We start from the raw sequence: 26,177 nt of genomic DNA on the forward strand, positions 1-26,177 counted from the left end.
AATTGTCCTGTATTATTCTAGACCTCTGATAATAGGTAAATATACCTCAAAACTCCTTGGAGGAAATTTGGGTACTTTTCTATGCCTTTGTGATGTATATTTCTTAATCCCATCTTCTCTAGGAACTAAGAGCCATTCTTGGAAATGCAAACTTTAGGGGGTATATTTCTCCTCCCAGGGTGGTGGTGTGTGGGGGGGAAGGTATTTGGAAACTGGGCTAGTGAAAAATTTCAAATGACTTTTCCACAAATGTTAGTAGAAAAAGCTTGAGCTATTTAAGCAAGTAAGCTTGATTTAGTCCATCTTCCAGAAACACAGTTTGGAATCAATTGCTCTTTTTCTTTTTAATTTTATTTTATTATGTTATGTAGTCACCATACAGTACATCATTAGTTTTTGATGTAGTGTTCCATGATTCATTGTTTGCATATAACACCTAGTGCTCCATGCAGGCTGACCCATCCCCCCAACCCCCTCCCCTCTAGACCCTCAGTTTGTTTTTCAGAGTCCATAGTCTCCCATGGGTCATCTCCCCCTCCGATTTCCCCCCCTTTCATTCTTCCCTACTGCTATCTTCTTCTTCTTCTTCTTCTTTTTTTTTTTAACATATAAATTATTATTTGTTTCAGAGGTACAGATCTGTGATTCAACAGTCTTGCACAATTCACAGCTCTCACCACAGCACATACCCTCCCCAATGTCTATCACCCAGCCACCCCATCCCTCCCACCCCCACCACTCTAGCAACCCTCAGTTTGTTTCCTGAGATTAAGAATTCCTCATATCAGTGAGGTCATATGATACATGTCTTTCAATGACTGACTTATTTCGCTCAGCATATTACCCTCCAGTTCCATCCACGTCGTTGCAAATGGCAAGATCACATTCCTTTTGATGGCTGCATAATATTCCATTGTATATATATACCACTTCTTCTTTATCAATTCATCTGTTGATGGACATCTTGGCTCTTTCCACAGTTTGGCTATTGTGGACATTGTTGCTATAAACATCGGGGTGCACATACCCCTTCAGATCCCTATATTTGTATCTTTGGGGTAAATACCCAGTAGTGCAATTGCTGGGTCATACAGTAGCTCTATTTTCAACTTTTTGAGGAACCTCCATACTGTTTTCCAGAGTGGCTGCACCAGCTTGCATTCCCACCAACAGTTTAGGAGGATTCCCCTTTCTCCGCATCCCCGCCAACATCTATCATTTTGTGACTTAATTTTAGCCATTCTGACTGGTGTGAGGTGGTATCTCATTGAGGTTTTGATTTGGATTTCCCTGATGCTGAGTGATGCTGAGCACTTTTTCATGTGTCTGTTGGCCATTTGGATATCTTCTTTGGAAAAATGTCTGTTTGTGTCTTCTGTCCATTTCTTGATTGGATCATTTGTTCTTTGGGTGTTGAGTTTAAGAAGTTCTTTATAGATTTTGGATACTAGCCCTTTATCTGATATGTCATTTGCAAACATCTTCTCCCATTCTGTCAGTTATCTTTTGGTTTTGTGGACTGTTTCTTTTGCTGTGCAAAAGCTTTTTATCTTGATGAAGTCGTCCCAATAGTTCATTTTTGCCCTTGCTTCCCTTGCCTTTGGTGATGTTTCTAGGAAGAAGTTGCTGTGGCTGAGGTCAAAGAGGTTGCTGCCTGTGTTCTCCTTTAGGATTTTGATGGACTCCTGTCTCACATTGAGGTCTTTCAACCATTTGGAGTCTATCTTTGTGTGTGGTGTAAGGAAATGGTCCAGTTTCATTCTTCTGCATGTGGCTGTCCAATTTTCCCAACACCATTTGTTGAAGAGACTGTCTTTTTTCCATTGGACATTCTTCCCTGCTTTGTCAAAGATTAGTTGACCATAGTGTTGAGGGTCCATTTCTGGGCTCTCTATTCTGTTCCATAGATCTATGTGTCTGTTTTTTGCCAGTACCATGCTGCCTTGAAGATGACAGCTTTGTAATAGAGCTTGAAGTCCGGAAATGTGATGCCGCCAGCTTCGCTTTTCTTTTTTTTTTTTTTTAAGATTTTATTTGTTTATTTGACAGAGAGAGACACAGCAAGAGAGGGAACACAAGCAGGGGGAGTGGGAGAGGGAGAAACAGGCTTCCCACCGAGCAGGGAGCCCGATGCGGAGCTCGATCACAGGACCCTGGGATCATGACCTGAGCCGAAGGCAGACGCTTAACCGACTGAGCCACCCAGGCGCCCCGCTTTTCTTTTTCAACATTCCTCTGGCTATTCGGGGTCTTTTCTGGTTCCATACAAATTTTAGGATTATTTGTTCCATTTCTTTGAAAAAAGTGGATGGTATTTTGATGGGGATTGCATTGAATGTGTAGATTGCTCTAGGTAGCATTGACATCTTCACAATATTTGTTCTTCCAATCCATGAGCATGGAACGTTTTTCCATTTCTTTGTGTGTTCCCCAATTTCTTTCATGAGTATTTTATACTTTTTTGAGTACAGATTCTTTGCTTCTTTGGTTAGATTTATTCCTAGGTATCTTATGGTTTTGGGTGCAATTGTAAATAGGATAGACTCCTTAATTTCTCTTTCTTCTGTCTTGGTTGTGGCGTATAGGAATGCCACTGATTTCTGTGCATTGGTTTTATATCCTGCCACTTTACTGAATTCCTGTATGAGTTCTAGCAGTTTCGGGGTGGAGTCTATTGGGTTTTCCACATAAAGTATCATATCATCTGCAAAGAGTGAGAGTTTGACTTCTTCTTTGCCGATTTGGATGCCTTTTATTCTTTTTGTTGTCTGATTGCTGTGGCTAGGACTTCTAATACTATGCTGAATAGCAATGGTGGTAATGGACATCCATGCCGTGTTCCTGACCTTAGGGGAAAAGCTCTCAATTTTCCCCATTGAGAATGATATTCGCTGTGGGTTTTTCATAGATGGCTTTTATGATCTTGAGGTATGTACCCTCTATTCCTATACTCTGAAGAGTTTTGATCAAGAAAGGATGCTGTACTTTGTGAAATGCTTTTTCTGCATCTATTGAGAGGATCATATGGTTCTTGTTCTTTCTTTTATTAATGTATTGTTTCGTATTGATTGATTTGCAAATGTTGGACCAACCTTGCAGCCCAGGAATAAATCCCACTTGGTCGTGGTGAATAATCCTTTTAATGTACTGTTGGATTCTATTGGCTAGTATTTTGGTGAGAATTTTGCATCCATATTCATCAAGGTTATTGGTCTTTAATTCTCTTTTTTGATGGGGTCATTGTCTGGTTTTGGGATCAAGGTAATGCTGGCCTCATAAAACGAGTTTGGAAGTTTTCCTTCCATTTCTATTTTTTGGAACAGTTTCAGAAGAATAGGTATTAATTCTTCTTGAAATGTTTGGTAGAATTCCCCTGGGAAGCCATCTGGCCCTGGACTTTTGTTTTTTGGGAGATTTTTGATGACTGCTTCAGTTTCCTTAGTGGTTATAGGTCTGTTCAGGTTTTCTATTTCTTCCTGGATCAGTTTTGGTAGTTGATACATCTCTAGGAATGCATCCATTTCTTCTAGATTATCTAATTTGCTGGCATACAGTTGCTCATAATATGTTCTTAGAATTGTTTGTATTTCTTTGGTGTTGGTTGTGATCTCTCCTCTTTCATTCATGATTCTTTATTTGGGTCATTTCTCTTTTCTCTTTGATAAGTCTGGTCAGGGGTTTATCAATCTTGTTAATTCTTTCAAAGAACCAGCTCCTAGTTTCATTGATCTATTCTACTGTTCTTTTGGTTTCTATTTCATTGATTTCTGCTCTGATCTTTATTATTTCTCTTCTCCTGCTGGGTTTAGGCTTTATTTGCTCTTCTGTCTCCAGCTCCTTTAGGTGTAGGGTTAGGTTGTGTATTTGAGACCTTTCTTGTTTCTTGAGAAAGGCTTGTATTGCTATATACTTTCCTCTTAGGACTGCCTTTGCTGCATCCCAAAGATTTTGAACAGTTGTGTTTTCATTTTCATTGGTTTTCATGAATTTTTTTAATTCTTCTTTAATTTCCTTATTGACCCATTCATTCTTTAGTAGGATGCTCTTTAGCCTCCATGTATTTGAGTTCTTTCTGACTTTCCTCTTGTGATTGAATTCTAGTTTCAAAGCATTGTGTTCTCAGAATATGCAGTGAATGATCCCAGTCTTTTGGTACCGGTTGAGATGTGATTTGTGAGCTAGGATGTGATCTATTTTAAAGAATGTCCCATGGGCACTAGAGAAGAAAGTGTATTCCTTTGCTTTGGGGTGGAATGTTCTGAATATATCTGTGAAGTCCATGTGGTCCAATATGTCATTTAAAGTCTTTATTTCCTTGTTGATCTTTTGCTTAGATGATTTGTCCATTTCAGTGAGGGGGGTGTTCAAATCCCCCAGTATTATTGTATTGTTGTCGATGTGTTTCTTTGCTTATGTTATTAATTGGCTTATATCATTGGATGCTCCCATGTTAGGGGCATAGATATTTACAATTACTAGGTCTTCTTGTTGGATAGACCCTTTAATTAGGATATATATTGTGTCCTTCCTCATCTCTTATTACAGTCTTTGGTTTAAAATCTAATTTGTCTGATATAAGGATTACCACCCCACTTTCTTTTGGTGTCCGTTAGCATGGTAAATGGTTTTCCACCCCCTCACTTCCAATCTGGGGGTGTCTTTGGGTCTAAAATGAGTCTCTTGCAGACAGCATATTGATGGCTCTTGTTTTTCATCCAATCTGATAGCCTGTGTCTTTTGACTGGGGCATTTAGCCCATTTACATTCAGGGTAACTGTTGAAAGATAGGAATTTAGTGCCATTGTATTGCCTGTAAGGTGACTGTTACTGTATATTGTCTGTGTTCCTTTCTGGTCTATGTTGCCCTTAGGCTGTCTCTTTGCTTAGAGGACCCCTTTCAATATTTCTTGTAGGGCTGGTTTCATGTTTGCAAATTCCTTTAGTTTTTGTTGGTCCTGGAGGCTTTTTATCTCTCCTTCAATTTTCAATGACAGCCTAGCTGGATATAGTATTCTTGGCTGCATATTTTTCTCATTTAGTGCTCTGAATATATCCTGCCAGTCCTTTCTGGCCTGCCAGGTCTCTGTGGATAGGTCTGTTGCCAATCTAATGTTTCTACCCTTGTAGGTTACAGATCTCTTCTCCCGAGCTGCTTTCAGGATTTTCTCTTTGTCTCTGAGACTCGTAAGTTTTACTATTAGATGTCGAGGTGTTGACCTATTTTTATTGATTTTGAGAGGGGTTCTCTGTGCCTCCTGGATTTTGATGCCTGTTTCCTTCCCTAAATTAGGGAAGTTCTCTGTTATAATTTGTTCCGATATACCTTCTGCCCCTCTCTCTCTTTCTTCTTCTTCTGGGATCCCAATTATTCTAATGTTGTTTCATCTAATGGTATCACTTATCTTTTGAATTCTGCCCTTGTGATCCAGTAGTTGCTTATCTCTCTTTTTTCCCCATCATTTGGTCTTTTATATCACTGATTCTCTCTTCTGCCCCATTTATCCTCACTGTTAGAGCCTCCATTTTTGATTACAGCTCATTAATAGCCTTTTTGATTTCGACTTGGTTAGATTTTAGTTCTTTTATTTCACCAGAAAGGGTTTCTCTAATAACTTCCATGCTTTTTTCAAGCCCAGCTAGTATCTTTAAAATCGTCATTCTGAACTCTAGTTCTGACATCGTACTAATGTCTGTATTGATTAGGTCCCTGGAACTCAGTACTGCCTCTTACTCTTTTTTTTGAGGTGATATTTTCCATCTTGTCATTTTGTCCAGAGGAGAATAGATGAATGAGAGAACAAAATGCTAACAGGGTAACAACGTCCCCAGAAAATATACACTATACAAATCAGAAAAGACCTGAAACTGGGGGAAAAGAAAGGGAAAGAAAGGAAAAAAAAAAAGAAAAAGAAAGAGATAAAAACAAACAAAAAGAAAACAAAACAAACCAGAATATAATCAAATATGATCAGGCTGGTGCATAGATCATTGCCACACACTAGATTTTGGGCGTATTTTGGTATGTTAGAAGAAAGTGCCTCCCAAAATTTTAAAGAAAGAAAAACTTATATATGTAAAAATATAAGGGTTAATACGATGAAGGGATGGAATATGACTGTAAAGATGAAAATTATAAGATTTTATAAAAGGAATTGATAAGTTGGTTGAAAAAAAGAGGATTTAAAAAAAAAAAGGGAGAGAATGTGATCAGGCAGAATACTAGAACAAAGCCATACACTAGAGATTTAGGGTATATTTTGATCTGTTAGAAGAAACTCTATCCCAAAATTTTAAAGAGAGAACAGCTCATATATATATATACTAAAAATAAGGGTAACTAACATGAAGGGTTAGAATGTGACTCTAAAAATGAAAAATAAAAAAGATTTTTTAAAAAGGGATTGATAAGATGTTGGTTGAAAAAGGGAAAAAGAAAAATTCAAAAAATAAAAAAAGACAGTTAATTTTTTTTGACTTTGAAAGACTAAGGAATCCTGGGAAAAAAGCCATGAATTCTGTGTGCAGTATTCCCCTAGCACTGTTGTTCTGCTGTTCTCATTGATCGGTTAACTTGGTCTTGGCTGGCTGTTCTTGCTGATCTTCTGTGGGAGGGGCCTGTTGCCGTGGTTCCCAAATGTCTTTGCCAGAGGGGGAAATGCCCCGCCCTTGCTGGGCCTGGGCTAAGTAATCTGCTCAGGTTTGCTCTCGGGAGCTTTTGTTCCCTGCAAGCTCTCCGTACAGCTTTGGAGGACGAGAGTGAAAATGGCAGCCTCCCAATCTCTGCCCCAGAGGAGCCGAGAACTCGGGGCCCCACTCCTCAGTGCGCCCCCAGAGAAAAGCAGGTAGTCACTCCCGTCTCCCCAGTCTCGGGCCACACTCCGTGCTCACCCAGCCTGTGACTGAGCGTTTCTTTCTTTTTTTTTTCTTTAAAGATTTTATTTATTTATTTGACAGAGACACAGCGAGAGAGGGAACACAAGCAGGGGGAGTGGGAGAGGGAGAAGCAGGCTCCCCACAGAGCAGGGAGCCCGATGCGGGACTCGATCCCAGGACGCTGGGATCATGACCTGAGCTGAAGGCAGTCGCTTAACCAACTGAGCCACCCAGGCACCCTGACTGAGCGTTTCTATCTTTGGCTCACAACCCCGTGTGGAGTCTCCAAACCCAGCAGATCCCTGCGGTGCGCTCCCGCGCCGCTCCTCCCCAGGGGAGGAAGGGGAGTCTCCCCGGATCTGCCGCTTGTTGGGTCCCTGCTGGAGGAGCAGTGGCCCGACTGTGCGGCGGATCACGGTTTATGGCAACCCCGAGCTGAGAGCCCACTCCTCGGCTCTGTCTCTGCAGCCGGCTTCCCCACTCCGATCCCTGGGAGCTCTGCCACACTCAGGCAGGCACCCCCGGTCTTTCTGTGACCCTGAGGATCCTGAGACCACACTGTCTCGCGAGGGTTCCACCCCTCGTTTAGCCACTGGAGCGACATCCGTCACTGGAGCCAACTTTTGAAAGTTCCGATTTTGTGCTCCGCTGCTCTATCACTTGCCAGAAGTGGCCGACGGAGGCCCCCTCCCCCGCCGTCTATCCTCCCGAATATCACCTCAGATTCACTTCTCTGCACGTCCTACCTTCCAGAAAGTGGTCGCTTTTCTGTTCAGAGAGTTGTTGCTCTTCTTTTCTTCGATCTCCTGTTGCATTTGTAGGTGTTCAGAACGGTTTGATCCCTATCCAGCTGAATTCCTGGGACCAGACGAAATCCAGGTCTCCTACTCCTCCACCATCTTGCTCCTCCCCCCCGCAACTGTGTTTGTTTTCTAGGGTCTGCAGACTATGTAAACAGCAGAAATTTATTTTCTCACAGTTTTGGTGACTGGGCATCCAAGATCAATTTGCCAGCAGGGTTGGTTTCATCTTTGGCCTCTCTCCTTGGCTTGCAGATAATCGCCCTCTTGCTGCCTATTCACAGTGTGGTGGTCTGTGCATGCACACCTCTGGTGCCTCTCCATGTCCTAATCTGCTCTTATAAAGACCCCAGTCAGATTGGATTAGGACCCACCCTGATGGTCTCGTGACTTAATTGCCCACATAAAGGCTCTATATCCAAAATAACCACACTTTGAGGTATTAGGGTTTAGGGCTTCAATGTATGAGTTTAGGGGTACACAATTCAGCCCATAAAAGCAACCTTTTATGTTTAGATGGAAATATACTATGTTTTTTTTTTTAATATTTATTTATTTATTTGAGAGAGAGAGAATGAGAGACAGAGAGCATGAGAGGGAGGAGGGTCAGAGGGAGAAGCAGACTCCCTGCCGAGCAGGGAGCCCGATGCGGGACTTGATCCCGGGACTCCAGGATTATGACCTGAGCTGAAGGCAGTCGCTTAACCAACTGAGCCACCCAGGTGCCCTGGAAATATACTGTTTTTAAAGCATTTTAACATATCACTAGACTAAAACATCCTTAAGCTTTCAGTAATCATGATGAGAAGTAATTCCATTTTCCATGCATAGCCTGGGAAAAACAAATGTTTCAAATTCATGATTTAATAAAATGTAGGTCCAAAGGATGTGGCATGGAGCTTATCTGTTAAGTGTAGGATAGTCACTGGTTAGTGCATTCCATGTAGTTGCCTCTTACTTTGAACACAAGTTTTTCATGATGAAGGAAGACTATTTTTTTGGTTCGTGTTGCTTTGGGAGAAAGATGGATTTTGGTAGTGTCATATGAGCAACTATTGTAACTTTTAAAGAAATAATAATAATAACAATTAAAAAGTCAGATTCTGAGCTTTTTAGGGTAAGCTAAAAGTTCTTTGTGTGCCTGACTTTAAGGACAGAAGTCCCTTGCAATCCGGACTCTCTGAATATTTGATATAATAACTTGCAAAATTTTTTTACCAGGAATTCACTTCCTACACAAAATAATCTCTTGTAACAAATATACATATATATACTACTAAAATCTTTAAGTTACACCTGAGTTCCAGATGAGAGGATGTAGAGTGTATTGAAGTCTTAATTTAGCTGTTTTTTCAAAAGGACTTAATATCTTTCTCTTGTTGTTCAATGTACTATATGTTGTAACTATTTTTCTCCAATATTCATGTGACTATATCTTCTGAGCAGGTAGAAATGCTCTTGAAGAAAGTAGGTGAGCTTAAAGACCTAGAATAGCCCACAGATTAAAAGGAAAATTGAAAATAAGAGCTATTGGGAGAAGTTTGAATCTAAAAGTGGTTGAACCCAAATAAAAAATCTTTGGTCTTGTTAAGGAGTTGGGATTTAGTAAGTGAACATTGAAAATGCTGAAGAACTGTTAACATCAAATAGTGAAGGAACTACTCTTTAGAAAATCCATTAATTTGATGGGTTCATCATTGCTCAGAGGAAGATGAAGAGCAATCCTGATTCAACTGTAAAGTCTCAAAATAAATTTTAGGAAGTTTATATAAAATAGTTTTTGTTGCAAGTGAGTGTTATTATGTCCTGATTAAAAACAATGTATCAAAAAATTGCAATTATTGTGTATTATCAGTAGCAAATGGAGCCCAAACATGTCTGCTTTGAAGCTATTGTTGGTGTCTTTCGCCCGTTGCTTTATTAAGTGGCTTTAATCAAAGATTCATGGCCATTCACTTCCAGAATCCCAGGAACCAAGGGGGAGAAGATTCCCTCTTATTCCTTAGATTCAGAAAGTTGGCAATTTACTATTTTACTGAGTCCTGCAGCAACTCACTTTTACTCACCTCCATACCCATCAAATAGCAAGCTGACCACCGCTTCCAAGCCCCTCTTCTTGCCACCAAACTTTACTAGAGAAACTCTTCCATTTACAGGTAACCATTAAAAAGTGCTTTACTAAGAGTGATTTTCAACCATTAGTTACCTGTAACATTGTCTCACCATTTGTATTATATTACATTTTCACTGAAGCATAGATAGAAAATATATGTTTACCTGATACTGTGTGGTATCCAGTTGTCTTAGTGCTAAATAATTAGGAATTGGTATTTACTTCTGCATCTCCAGTGTTTAAATATTCTAGGAACTCATGTTTTGGATGGATGGATGGATGATTGAATGATAAAAAGAAACAGCTATCTCTAACATTGCCAACTTCTAGGCTTCCTGGGAACTTGATCATTGTGTGAAATGTTCTTTCTATGAAGAAATGTATTTGGAATTACAAATAACTTTCACATAAATGTTTGGAACACAAAACTGGTGTACAGCCCTATTCCATATCACAATCTTCCTGGTAGAGTTTTCTAGGATTCTCTTGTTGAGACCTGACTTATATTTTCTCTTCCTACCTGATTTGTAATTACTTATCTCAGGACCTTACACTTCAGAAACAGGCTTATTTTACTCTCCAGCTGAAACTGCTCCTTCTGGGATGATGCCTAATGTGCCACCCTACATGCCAAAGGATCAACTAGGCATGGTCTAAGAGAAGAGTCATAGGCAATTATGTGCTGCACAGGTGGCTTTGGAGGATGACAGCAGAGGCTTTATTTCACCCCACAGTCTTAGCAACTTATGCTACGGCCCCAGCCCTATCACTCTTTTCCACAATGCAGACACACAGTTCACTCTCACTATAATGAGGACAGCTTATAATGAGGCTTCTCCTTTGCCCCTGGTGCCAACATTATGGTGGGGTATCACTTTATTTCCATGTGCTCTGTCCTCTGGAGAATTTTCCTGGTGCAGCCTAACTAGGAGGGTGTCTTCTCATTAATGTCATTGCTACATCTGATAAATTCTTTCCTTCCTGTTAGGCTTGAAGGTAGAAATTGTCACTCAAATTTGCAGTACAGTGTAAAACATTTTCAAAGCTTTCTTGGAAAGGCTAATGGATGGAATTTCTCAGGAAAGTATGCAGGAATGTTGACTTATTTCTACTCATCTATTTTTATTTGGTTTCCAAGAATGGAAAGCTATCAGATGAGGGTGCTTTACCAAGGCCACAACAAAATTAAGCACTTTGAGTATGTGCTACAGTTTTATTTTCTTATTTGCCTTTCTCTCTCCCTTTCATGGCCTTGGAAATTATTTTTCATTTTAAATTACTCAAACAAAATTGTGTGTTTTTATCCATTTCATTTCTGTTGATCATTTCTATTGACCAAGAATCTTGAGAAGCAAATAGAAATTTATAGTTTTTATTTAATAGAAGAAGAAGTAAGGACAAATTGAACACAAATAGCTTCTTACAACCTCACCATGTATTTTGAAACTGTCCATCCAGAACAAACTTAGAAATCTCTATAGAAATTATGAACTCGGCAATGACTACCAACAGCAGCTTACAAAAAGCAGCCAGACATTATATGCCTCTAGGTAGAACACAATAGTACCTAAAATATTTTTTTTTCCAAAAAAATTAGACCTGATTTTGATCAAACCTACATTTAACTAGCATTTTCCAGGAAATGCAGGGACAAAGGGACATGTTAACACTATAGGAATGCAATCAGCAAAATCTGGAACTTGTTTATTCAACAAATAAATTGCAAGGAGGAACAAAAAAAGTTGGAGGAAAATCTACAGATTTAAAAAGACTTAGGGGCGCCTGGGTGGCTCAGTTGGTTAAGCGACTGCCTTCGGCTCAGGTCATGATCCTGGAGTCCCGGGATCGAGTCCCACATCGGGCTCCCTGCTCGGCAGGGAGTCTCCTTCTCCCTCTGACCCTCCTCCCTCTCATGCTCTCTGTCTCTCATTCTCTCTGTCTCAAATAAATAAATAAAATCTTTAAAAAAATAAAAAAAATAAAAAGACTTAAACTCATCATCAGTCTACCCTTGACTAGATCCTGAGAGAGAAAAATTTGGAGTTATTGCCCAAATTCTTTATTCAACTGATGAAGGAATGCAGTCTTAGAAAGGCTAACTAACTCGGCCAAGGTCATGTAGCTAAAAGAACCCTAACTGTCAAAGCTCTTGTCTTCTGATGCCATAGGTCTTAATAGCAGTATGGAGTATCTTTTTTTTTTTTTTAAGATTTTATTTATTTGAGAGAGAGAGAATGAGATACAGAGAGCACGAGAGGGAAGAGGGCAGAGGGAGAAGCAGACCCCCTGCTGAGCAGGGAGCCCGATGTGGGACTCGATCCCGGGACTCCAGGTTCATGACCTGAGCCGAAGGCAGTCGCTTAACCAACTGAGCCACCCAGGTGCCCCGCATTATGGAGTATCTTAAAATATACATGTAGGCCATGATATCACACTTAACTAGAGCTCAGTAGAAAGTAAGGAATAAAATTCTACTTGGTCGTATAAGCAGGTAGTAGTATTTATTTGTCTTAATTGGAATTTTACTATTGGTCATATGTAACAATTGTTATATCCTATCATATTCCACATTTGAAAAAAGAAATTCAAGTAAAATGGAAACAAAACCTCTCAGAATTCTTTCCCTCAGAGATTAAATTTACTCTTTCCAGGTGCATGACATTAACTAGGGAGGATATACATGTAATGCTGAATTTGCCTTTGAACCAAATATATAGCAAATCATAAAGTGCATAACCAAAACCAAAATAACTTCATTTGATTAGCATTCTAGTTCATGAGCTAAAATTAATATGGACCAGAACTTTCCTAATCCCTTTTCATTTACATATTTGAAAGTAGATGTCATAGTTTACTGTGTAAGGAGACAAATTTTCTCTGCATTTAACTGAATTAGGTTTGAAATCTCTTATGGAAGATCTCATTCCTTGTAACTTGCATGAAAGTGAGCAACACAAGAAAGTCAATCCTGGCAAAGAAAACATATTCAGGGAAAGATCCTGTGTGGGAATCTTTTCTTTTTCTTTTTCTTCTTCTTCTTCAAATATATTTCTGCATTTACACTTATCCCACATATGTAAACCATGGAAAGGGTCAAGACATGAGAAGATTCAAAGTATGAATGGAGGAAGATTTTGAATGCTTTATCATATAGGCAGAAAAGAATATGTATTTCACAAATATGTGAAAGTTAAGACAGGGGTGCCTGGCTTGCTCAGTTGGCAGAGCATGCAACTATTGATCTGGGGGCTGTAAGTTTGAACCCCGTACTGGGTATAGAGATTACTAAAAAAAATACGTCTATAAACTTAAAGAAAATAATAAAAAATAAAAGGACACACTTTTTTTCACCACTTCTCTCCCATTACTGAAATTCTTTCCTTAACTTTTGAACTTGATGAAATATCCATGACTATATTCCAGTCATATATTGAAAATAGAATGATTATGCCGGTAGAGTAGTTCCAAACACAAGGCATATTTGTCTGTCAGCTATGTTGTAAAAGAAGTAATTGCTGATAGATAGTACATAGCCTCTGGAATGTAAAGATACAGTTCAATTGTTGAACAGTTTGAATGGTTTATCTTAATTTATTTTTTTTGGTATTGCAATCAGGAAATCTATATTAAATTGCTAAACAGAAAATCTGGAATGATTTCGAAGTAAACAAATAAATTTTGATTGAGTGCTTACTATGTATAAGACCCAGGGGCTATATATACTCTTTCGAGATAGAGCAAAATGAGTAAGACAGCCTTTCTAGTAAATATATCTTTAAACCATTTAGAAAGAGTTAACTGGATTATAAGAAAATGTATTCCTCAATTTTTCTTTGAATGCTGAGCATTTTACCTGAAACAGAATGTAGTGGGATTAGGAGTCATAAGACTTCATATATTCCCATTCCACTTTAGATATGTAGCTACCATATTTTCAGATTCATAATAAAACACATCTGACAACAAAACATAATATTGGAAATCAGGACTTACAGAATTCATTTCTTTGAAAATAAAACCCTAGTTTAATTTGGTCCATTTGTTTATTATAAATTTTCTACCTTTGTCACTTTGGGGCACTTTAAGCAAAGAAGCATGTCAAGGATGAGTCAGGGAGACTGAGATCTGAAGAGCTCAATATTGTGTAGAGGAACCAACCAGGAATATTTTCTGATTGGACTGTCATATCTGTACAAAGTCAATTAAAGTACATGTCTTCTCCTTCCAGAAAGCAATGGTCAAAATTTTCAGTGGACCAAAGTGAACATATATATTGGCTTTGCATCACAGTTGGATGGGTTTCCAAGTCTTCTTTCCTTCTTCATTATATAGCCGGGTTCTCAAACACTAGCCTGCCATGTTACTTACATTATACAGTAGAGCCCATTTCATAGCTAAGTCATCCATGGTGAATACTTTTGTTCTAGCTTGCTTTTTGTGCTGACATCTGGCCTCTGTTTATACCTCAGGTCGCATCTCAGCAAAGTGACCAGAATCCTGAATCTCTGATTTTGTAGGCCAAATCTTAAGGAAACTACAGTTTCTCTGAACCATTCAAGCCTAAATATGGCATAGGGTGGGGGAGACAAAGGTCAAAATAAAAGAAAATTAAAAAGGAAATGAAGTATTCAGTTACAATATGAGAAAGCTCCAAAATGCCACTGGATTCACTCTTTTCGTTACAAAGGTCATTACAACTTGGACGGCATTTCCACTGAGAACCCTCAGTTCTCAGTCAAGCATTTTCTACCCTACAGTAGAAAGCTTGTGCAATGGGAACTACTGGGTTTGTTGCACCGTAATCTCACTGTGAGAGTTTATTGAGGTGGTGCACACTGCTCCTAATTCCATATAAGGGAAGTAAACATGATGTTTGCATAAATTTGAAAACTGCGTACCACAGACAGTGTACAAGAACAAGTAGAATGTAGTGAATCAATTAAGTGTAAAACTCTTCAAAGAATCCAGACATCATCTCAATATAGCATGTCTTAAGCCCCTGTTCTGTCCTTTGTTAGGCATTTATTAGGATGAGAAAGCCAGAGTCCTTATGCGAGGAAAATCACAGAAACAGGTCATGAAAAATGAACTGGAGTAACTTATTCATTCTGGGATTGGAGTGTGCCTAAGGCACATTGAAACATATATAGAGAAAATTATTCTTCCTTGGAGGAGGGATAAAAAAATCAGAGAAAGTGACATTTGAATTAGACAAGTAAGATGTATAAGATAAACAGTAGGAATGTTAGCACAAAGTTGTGTGCCTTAAAAAAAAAAACTGATTTGAACATGTCATGGGAGGATCTTACTTTTATTTCTTATATTAACATTAGGTCTTGACAGAGCATTCACCTTTCAAAAGGCTTTCAAATGGACCACCTCATTTGTTTCTGTGTATAGCTGTGGGCAGGTGGCCATGGGGTATTTTATCATCATAAAATATATATATTTTATAGGTGAAAAAACTGAGGCTCAGGGAGGGTTTGTGGTTCCTCACAGGCTTTAGTAAACAAGCAAAAGAACTGGGCCTAGAAACAGTGCTGTTTGCCATCTTGAAGTTGGGTGCTTTGTTCCATACTTCAACCACTGTATTCAGTTTGTTTTTCCCCCCAGGAACTGTGAGATACAGTTAATGGCAATTGCTACTGATCTCCTTCACATGCTACAAAGTGAAGTGGAAAAGTAGCAAGTAGCCCTGAAGTCCAGGAGAAGGATATTTTGTTCCTCCTGAGAGTATTGAAGGGAACGTAATTTGGTGGCCATAAACATAAAACAATGGATTCTAGACATAATACTAGAGAATAGGTAGTGTTGTTGTCTTTTCTTGTGTCTTTATTGAGTTAAAATATGTAGGGAAACACCCACAGACATGTTTCAGTTACACGAATCTTCACTAAGTGAGGACACCTGTGTGATAAGCAGTGCGAACAAGAAACAGAACATGACCGACAACCTCAGAAGTGCCCCCTTCTTGTCCCCAAGTCACAATCATTTTTCTGACCTCTCATAGTTTACCTGTTTTTGAAATTTAGTAAATGGGATCATTCACTGTGTCTTCTTGTATCTGGTTTATTTTGCTCAACATTGTGTGTAAGATTAATTCACATTGTTGTGTGTAGCTGTACTTCATGCATTCTCATTGCTGCTTAATATACCATTGCATGAATATATTACAAGTTATTTCTCTTCCTGCTGTGAGGGGCAGTTGTGTTGGACTGTGAATAATGACATTAGGAACACTGTAGTACTAGCTTTTGTTTTACCTAATTTTAAAGTTTTATAGAAAGAGCTTTATGAGGTAAGTTAAAAAAATGTAAGTGAACTTTGTTACATTTCTAACAAGTACTTCAGAAGTAGGAACAGAAAGGGAGGTGATAAAAGAAGTGGAAAGAGAAAAAGAAAAAAATGGAGGTGCTGTTGACAATGTTTTCCCTGATTTATAATTATTATGGTAATTGTGATAATGATCATTATGGTCATGACAGTTATAACTATTGAGCATTTGTAGGATACCAAGCACTCTACTAAATGTTACATGTCTGTGATCTCATTTAGTGAGAATTTTATAATTATTTTATGGAGGAAACTGAGGCTTACATATATCAGGCTACTTGCTTAAATCACACAGAAAGGTATGGAATCAGAATTTGAGTTGTACAGTCTGTCTCTAAATTCAGTGAGCTTAACCACTGTCTTTTCCATTACTTCTTAAAATGTAGGAAACTTTATTCCTATTTCACAGCTGAAAAAACGATCAGGAAGGTAATTGACTCAAGGTCACAGAGATGGGAAGCGAGGATATAAAAAGACTGACCTAGAAGTCCAGATTTTTAAAAATACTGATCCAGAAGAAGGGACAAGAGGAAAGGAACTAGAATAAGGAACAAAATCACTAAGCACATTTATGACTTAGTGTTTGACCTTGAAAAGAAATATCACTCTAAGTATTTAAAAATGGCAGATTTTAATACAGGAAATAAGTTATGCAGGTGATGGTAGGGCCAAGCCAAAAAGTGAATAGTACTGTAATTGCGAGATTGGCATTAGTAGGAAAACAACCACCCTTTACAGATTACAGGGACAACAGGAGTAAGTGGTATTCTACTTCAAAGGTCTCGGTTACCGATAATAGCTGGAACCATAGTGTTTGTTTGGTGCAACAGGATAGAAGTGATCAGACATAAAACTGGACATTCTGAATGGAAAAGACCCAAGAATTACCAGAGATGGCTCCAAAGCTGAGGGGAGAATCTGGGTTTATAGGAGGAAGAATATGTAAGTAATTTACCCTGGTAGAAGAGACAGCAGTAGGAAAAACAGTAAATGCCAGCACAGAATCCTGGGCTCCACCCCAGAAATTCTGATTCACGACGTCTTGGATGAGACTTCGGACTCTGCATTCTAATGAGGTCTGGGTGTTGCTGATAATATATCCAATATATGTACTATAACCCACCCTCGCTACAGCAGCCTTCCTCCCCCCACCAACACACACTTAAGTGTTGGCATATGGTAGAAGTTCATTTATTTATTCAGTTAATGGATAAATATCTGTCAGCCAAAACATCATTTCAGTAACATTTTTCACTTAAAAATGGAAATCAACCATTATTTCAAAGTCTTTTCATGAGCATCTTAAGTGGTTAGAAATAGCATCTTTATTTTTCAGATTATTATATTATGACACTATGACATGACTATTTTTACACTGACCTAAATTCTTAATTTAGGATTTGGCACATGGGTAGGCAAGTGTTGATTTTCAGTGACAGTGTAATGTTTCCCTGAAATACACTAATAGCAAATTCGCCAAACTTTATTTAGTAGTAAAAATCCACATGGTGATTTTAAATGCTACGGTTGTCACGTTCGTTATTCCCTCTCCTACACAGTCAAGACTTCACTCATAGGAATAAACACACGTTGCCCAATCCAGAAAGCCACTCAGACATATTTTATAACTTCAGTAAATCTTTATATACACACACAACTTCTCCTCTCTTCTTAGTTTTCATTTTCTTGATCTCTCTCACAGTAAAGGACTCTAATCTCCTATTCTTTCTGGAATGGCTCAGTGTTTGTAAGCATGGATTGAGCTTCCCTGGTCATTTGGTCAAAAACCTTTAAAAGATATGAATCTACTTTGCATCTGGAACTCAAGATGCAATTTCCTTTACAAATTAGGATGTTATTTCAGCTCTTTAATCATGTGTTCCTTTCCTAGGACTAACATCCATTTGTTTCCTGTTCTGTCTTCTCTGAGCCAAATTTCTAGTATATTTTATGATTGTGCTTGAGAGCACAGGCATTGAAATATTTTTGCAACACATGTGTCATGCTGGAAATATTGTGGCTTAATGTGGAATTATTTATTTTCAAGTTTAAGTTATTATGGATGATGAACATTTAAAAAATAGTATATCTCCTAATATAACCATTCTTTACTGAAATGTTAAATGCCAGTTCTTTTTTTGAGCAATGAAAAGTTCAGGAAAGTAAAAGAAAGCAGGGACTATGGCAAAATTCAGTTATCCCTTTCTAAAGTAATGTGCAAAATAGATGATTCAGCAGGACTATAGGATATAAGGAATGCTCTCATGTAGAATGATTTTGATCTCTTCCAGGTGACTAAGAATTACAAAGAGATATAATTCCCATGCAAAGCCATACTTGAATTCTAGGGAGAACAGAACTCTCAGGAATGACTCTTCCTATCTTTAGGCAAGAAATTACCTAGGCCAGTTCGCAGACTAAATTAAAGTTACCTGGAAGAAAAGACCCTACATTCTTTGCAACCCTTAGTCCAATATTTAGGATCCCCCACTGTTCTCCCTTTTTCATTGCACCTGCATGAATTTCTACGCATATGCAAGGCTTGTGCTGACCATGCCTTATGTACTTTGTATGGTTGATGCTGAGAATTACATTGCTTCTTTCCTTCTATAACATGGCCAAATTTTTAAGGAAAAAAATACTAAGAATGGGATTTCAAAATTGTATGTGGAATAGATAAATGGAGGTTACATGCAGTAACCAGAGTATACAATTTTTAAAGTAGGTGTCTTTGAAGGCCAGATACCTTTCTTCAAGGAACCAGAGACAATGACCAAGATACTCAGTGTAAATATTTGCTGCTATGTGTCTGGGTTTTTCAGCTGGGCTAAGATATTTAATTATTTCTCATGGGAATCTGCTATATATTGGTGTATCTCTAGAGTCAGGAAATAAATAGGGGTGATATAAACTTGGCAGCTTTGTCTTGTAGGCAGTCTGCATGCTGGTCACCTCAACAAGGTTGGTCCTCACTGTTGGCTAGAGGAAGCAGTGGGCGCAATCCCTAACAGTTGAAAACCATTTGAAAACCAGTTGAGAAGTTTGAGAAGAAGTCATAGGATAAGCTTGAACCCTGGCTCAGCTGCTCAAGTCTTGCTGTGAATCATATCACTTTATTTTTTCTTCTTCCCCTACTCTGGCATAAGATACCATCTGGCATAAATTAGAAATGTGTCTAAGAAATCAATTAAGCAAAAGCTAGAATTCAGGAACTGAAGAGACAGAAAAAGAAGTTTCCTTGACTTTTTGTATCAACTTCCCCTATGTAGTAGAGTTTTCCTTTTTAGAGCAATCATCACCCCATTTTTTAAAAAAAAATGAGATTATTTATGTAACATAAAAATCACTTTTAAAAAGTATAATTTGGTGGGTTTTATTATATTCATGAGGTCATACAAACATCCCCACTACCTAATTCCAAAACATCTTCATAAGCCCAGAAAGACACCCTGTATCTACTAGCAGTCACTCCTTATTTCCCTCTCCTCCCTTACCCCCTGGCAATTACTAATCTTCTATTTATATTGATTTGGATTTCATATTAATGGAATAATACAATATGTGGCCTTTTAAGTATGATTTACTTAATTTCTAAGGCTTATCAACATGTACCACTTATTGAAAAGACTATTCTTTCCTCATTGAATTCTCGTCACCCTTGTTGAAAATAAATTGACCATGAATCTATGAGTTTATTTCTGGAATCTCAGTTTTATTCCATTGATCTATTTGTTTACATTAATGCCATTAACAGTCTTTATTTCCATAGCTTGTAGTTTTGAAATCGGGAAGTGTGAGTCCTCCAACTTTGTTCTTCCTTTTCAAGATTATTTTGTCTAATATAGGACTCTTACATTTCCATATGAATCTTGGGGTCAGCTGGTCAATTTCTGTAAAGAAGCAATATGTTAAGAATATGTTAAGTCTGTATATCAATTTATAGAGTACTCCCATTTTAACAATAGTAAGTCCTCCAACCTATGAACATGGGATATCTTTAAATTTACTTAGGTCATCTTTAACTTTTTTCAGTGATAGTTTTTAGTCTTTAATATGCTAGTCTTGTACTAACTTCTGTTAAATTTATTCCTAAATATTTTTGATGTTATAAATGAAATCATTTTCATAATGTCATTTTCAGATTCTTTATTGCTTATGTGTTGATATGCAATTGATTTTTGTATATTGATCTTGTACCCTGCAATTTTGCTGAATTCATTTATTAGCTTTAATTGTATGTGGAGTGCATGTGTATTCTTTTTCTTGCCTAATTTCCCTGAATAGAACCACCAGTACAATGTTTAATAGATGTGGCAAGAGCATACATCCTTGTCTTATTTCTGTTTGAGCACCACTTCTTAGAAATCAACACCGTATACATATACTCCAAACTTTTTTTTTGGTTCATCATTAAGTGTTCTTCCCAACCAAACTTTTGATAAAACTTCTGACACATAGCAGGATTCAGTTAATAGCATTGGGGGGGGGGACATATGATAAAATGCAAAATATAACTTGTCTTTAAAACTCATCTCTTGGGGCGCCTGGGTGGCTCAGTCAGTTAAGTGTCTGCCTTCAGCCCAGGTCATGATCCCAGGGTCCTGGAATCGAGACCCATGTCAGGTTCCCTGCTCAGTGGGGAGCCTGCTTCTCCCTCTTCTCCCTGCTCATGTGCTCGCTCCCTCCCTCCCTCTCTCAAATAAATAAATAAAACATTAAAAAATAAATCTCATCTTTTACTAGGGAAAGAGAATGCCTTCTCACAGAGGGCAAAAATGATAAATGTTATAAGAGAATTGCAGGTAAAACACTATGGGCCCTCACAGGACAGAGAGAAGATATTCCATGAAAAATTATAGAAGGCACTGAGAGGAAGGAAATGTTTGATTTGGGTCTAGTAGAAAAAGCAATGCTAGAAAATACAGTAACAGAGAACTTAAGTTTTTAAATGAGGCAAAAAATGTAAATAAAACACAGCAGTGGGAAACCAGGCAGCATCTTTGGGGACCCATGAATAATTCAGTTTTAAGAAGCTTAAATTATCTCTGGGAATCAGTTTGAAATAAGGGTCAGGAGCTTCTGAGATCATGAAGAGAGCCAGTGACAAGGACAATAATTTTTAAATAGTGGGATTTATATAAATTTTTGAATGGAGTGATACTATCTAAATTTTAATAGAACTTAATATGTACAAGGCACTATTTTATATATTTGATATGTGTAGCAGAGGCTCTTAGTAAGCATTCACCCCTTTCCACCAAAGGCTGCTTTCTGAGAACACCTCTGGCTGTCTATACTTGAACTATTTCCTTCTGGGTGCAGGAACCCACAAATCACACATATAGGACAAGACAGAAATTCTGGGTAGTTAATGACCCTGGAAGCAGACCTCAACCAATGGCAGATAAAAAAAAAAAAGAAGTAGGCAGATAATACTCCATCATCCTTGGCCCTGGTGAGAATAACTCTCCCCTGTGTTCTGTACTGTCTCCCAGTGGAATGAAGTTCTAGTTGATCACATCAGTAGCTTGCTTGATATCATGCCCTTGATTTGTGTCCTTCTCTTCCCTGGTTTACTCTCCCACTCCCCGACTATGTTTCCTGGAATCACTTCCCAGATAAACTATTTGCACTTGCATATTTTTCTCAGGGTCAATTTATGGTGGAACACATCCTAGAAAACATGTGTCATCTCCCTTATTACTTACAATAACCCTCAAAATGTCTTCATTTTACAGATGAGAAGTTTGGTCATTTGTTCAGGACACAAAATTAGAAAATGACAGAGACAAAATTCAAACCCAGGCGGTCAGTCTCTTAACTTCTATGAAAGACTAGGCCTTCTTCTCTCATGGTGATAGATCAATTCATCAGCCACATCTTTAATATTTTGCAGTGGCTCCCATGTCAACAGACTGAGGAAGAGTATCCAGGGTATGTTTGTGGATAACAGTGCAATAAACAGAACCAACCACAGATGCTCAGAGAGAAGCCTGTTTTAGCAGTCCCTTCCAGACCTTCGTGCTGCTCAGAGGTGGTGGTGGTGGTGGTGGGGGTGGAGGGGTAGGTGGGCCAGAGTGTATCATAAATCATTTTTGCTACTCATGAAAACACTGTTAGTGAACCCAAAGATGTCCCTATTTTTCTGGATGGTAACTGGGTTGCATCGAGAACATCATTCCCACCAGACCACTTGACCTTGTCAATTTCAAATTTCACAGCCACTGTTGTTGAGTCTTTGCTATAGCTCTGTCTTCTGACTTAAGGAAATTGCAGGTATTTGAGAGCCTGCAGGCCAAGAGGTGTGAAAGTAGAAGGGCTGGTGGTAGCCATAAACTCCAGAAAGAACCAAGGTTTGGGAGTGAAGTCTCCTGAATGTGTCTAGAATCAGTATGCTCTGTTACACTTTCGTCCTGCTGTAGGCTTGTGTACTGAGGGCAAACAATCCAAACCTCACAAACAGGCTTTAAAACTTATTGTTCCTTATAAGCCAAAGAATACTTTTATTATCTTTGTCAAGCTACTTGACATATCTGTGTTACAGAGTCCTCATAAATAAAAAGGACGAAGAAGTGTTAGCTGTTGTTGTTGAAAGATATAAGCATTTGATGCATTTTTGTTCAAGCATTACAAGATATGGAAAGTAGCACTTTTTTTTTTCTTTTAGTGCTGTTTTGCAGAAAGGAGTACTCTCAATATCAGTTCCAAGAGATAGTAAGAGAGAAAAGGATTCTGTGGTCAAATAAATTAGGAAAGTGCTGCATATACTATAACCTCTTCTAGGATATTCATAATACACATGAACACAAAAGAGGTTCTAGAAAGTCCTGCAGTGAAGAAACTGCTTAAACTAGTACTTCTCAAATTTTTTGACTACAGAACATTTTATTCATCTAAAAACCATTCACATTCCACAGGACTCATTTTCTGTGAATATATTTTAGGAAACCATATTCCAGAGCAAAGAATGGATTGGGAGTTTTCTTTAGAAAGAAAAAAAACCCAGTGTGTTTAAAGTTTGAGCTATGAAGCATGTAAACACAATTTGGTGGCTGCAAATGATTAGGAAAATGGTTTAATGAAAAACAGAGCAGAAGAAGTGAGAAACAATCACTGCAGAATTTTCTTGCAGTGGCATCTTGTTTTCCCGCAGCTCCATGTTGGTCCTGCCTATTTGACCAGACGTCACTCCTCCCCTCACTGGTGCCTTGCCTGTGCTGGTCCTGTTCTTGCTCCCTAAGGCTCCCATTTGCATAGCAGAATAGTGTTAGAAAGGAATATACTATTTACTGAAGAATTTGTAGGCTAGAGAGAGGGGCAGGTTTTTTATCATGCACCCCAGCAAATATTTTTATTATTCCAGAGCTTTTAGTTTGTGTCCTCAAAGGGGGGATTCTTTACCCTTCTCTCCCAGTTTTCTGTTTCTTCCTCTCTCAGATCCTCCTAGAAAGCTCTAGGTGTCTTCCCTGTACTATGTTGCAAATTCTACTCTCTCCTGCTACTACTCCAGATTTGTATCCTCTGGTCCACCTATGTATATAGACAAATATAGAAGCACCTCTAGTTACTATGATGTTCCATGATGCAGGTAGCAATTTAATGGTTTTCTTTGTTTATTTGAGCAAGGTCTTTAGGGTCTCAACCCCATTCAGCTTGTTCAAGTGTTTTTTTCCCCCCCAAACACACATACACACATAGGACTGTTCCCATTTAGCATTCTAGTGAATGAAATGTCCTTATCAATTTCATCTTAAAAATTGGGGACTAACATGTTCCACAAGTTTTCTACTGTTGCCCTCTTCAATTCCTTGACAAACAAGGATTTTACATTACTTTTTAATAAAATAAAATTGAAAGTGTGCTTCAACTAAAACTTTGGTGTCTTCAAGATATTCTGTTAGAATTTGATAAATAAAAGTATCCCTAATAAATAGGGGACCCTCTTTGGTATTTTACTGGGATAGGACTCCTAATAGAGTATCTCCAAAGTATTTCTGGGCCAGGTCTCTATAACAGACATTTGTATTTTGACAGCTCTATTTTTATCTTTCCTGGTAGAGAGTGGTCATTGGGCATCTCAAAATGCAAAGACCAAGCAAGCTCAAACATAATCCTTTTAAAAATCAGGAGCTTCATCAAAATGTTCATTAGCATAAAGGCTAATTGCTAATACCTAATTCCTTTTACCATTAGCATTGATGTTGTTAAAACCACAATAAGATGCTTATGTGAAGCAGAAATAATATCATGTCCTCTTAGATATATGGCCTTAGTGAATGATAGTTCTATAATTATATATTTTTCTCTATAGCACCTATTCATTTAAAACATCTTCTATTCTATTGGTATTTTCTTACTAATCTTCCTCAGCTACACCCAACCAGCATTTCTGGTATGAAAATGTAGACTTACATATTTATGAGAAGTTACATAAGAGTTTCTTTAATTAATAGACATTAGAATAGTAACATCAAATATTTTCTTTTTTTTTTTCTCATGAGTAAATCTAGTTTATTATCTTATTCTTAAACAATGGGATCTGCTGTGCCATAAGCCAGTTGGATAAACACTATTTGTGAACCAATAGGAGCCAAACTGCAGTGACAGCAGATTTAGTAGGGTTGCTTTTAAAAATGGAAAGTGACTTTAAAAATGGCATAAAGAAGGCATGACGCAATGCAGATTGAGAAACATCCTCACTAGAGACTTGCATAAGAATTTATATTTCTGATTTCCAGATGTCAAACTGGTAATATATTCCCTTCAAAATTGTATTATAATTACCAAATGTGTCAGTCACTCTTGGCAGCTGGTGTGTAGGTACATCGCATTTAGGTCTAACTTCTGATAAATATATGGTGTGAATAATTATTCATTAGGTAGGGACTGAGTTTTTCTAAAACTTGGCCAATTTTCTTTTCTAGAAAATTACCAAGGGTGGACAAAAGAATGGGTATTCATTTGGATCATATTGATAATGAGATAATGTTTTAATTGTGCAGTGCTCTATAGAAGTCATTTGTAGTAGTTTATATTTTATACAGTACATTAGGGCCATATATCCAAATGAAAGATGGATATTAGATATATTCTCTGTTTAAAAAAATGAAAATCTCTTTTGACATTCTCAGTCACTTTTATGAGAATGTTAATCCCATGATTTTCCTCCTGAGATTCATTACCTGTCCATTCACACTTTCCCTTATACAAAAAAGAAAATTCATCTTAGAAGATCTAGGGAAAAAAATATGATGTACTTCTCAATGTGAAAATGGAAAAATGGGGATGCTTTTTGACTATTAGTCCTATTTTATTGAGAATGTGAAAGTCCTAGGTACCTGTCCTTGCATTAGGACTAGAAAAAGTTCTTCATGGAGCTTTCGAGGTCTTTTGTCACTGCTGCAGACCAGACAGGTATGGGGCTGAGTAGCATCAAGTAAATGGTTTTTTCAGTATCACCACTTCCTTACTTATGAAATAGTTAAATATTTGGTTTGGTAGGTTTTTCTTCCATAGAAATAATCTCTGATATTTATACCTTACCTTTTTGTTCCTCCTTACATCCTTAAACAGGGCAGTCCAATAGCCATGTGGTTATTAAGCCATAAGAATTCTTCTCTGGCATCAAGCAGGGTCTGCCTCTTGAGTGTTATCCCACTGTACATTTTATTTACTGACTTGTTTCTGGATTCCCTGAGTCCTGATCCCTGGGATTATCTCCTGACCACAGCTTTCCACTCTCCTTCTTAAAGCTGATAACTGATGTTATTGTATTAGACTTCATCATCTCTATTCAGTTATACATAAAGGCCAATTCCCCATGCTGGGGTCATTTCCTGGGAAGAGCAGCCAACAAAAAAAATGCAAATATATTTCCTTACAATGCTCATCAGAAAGTCTGAGACAAAGTGGGTTGTATTGAATCATGGGTCAAGTGTGTGTGGCAATTTTGTAATCAAACTCCCTGATTCCTTGATTCTTTACTTCCAAGTACCAGAGCTCACAACACCTATTTTCTGCTCCCAGAAAAACCCCAAACTGGGTTTTAATAGTTCTAC

The sequence above is a fragment of the Neomonachus schauinslandi genome, chromosome 1 (genome assembly GCF_002201575.2).
Source record: "Neomonachus schauinslandi chromosome 1, ASM220157v2, whole genome shotgun sequence".
Lineage (NCBI taxonomy): Eukaryota > Metazoa > Chordata > Mammalia > Carnivora > Phocidae > Neomonachus > Neomonachus schauinslandi.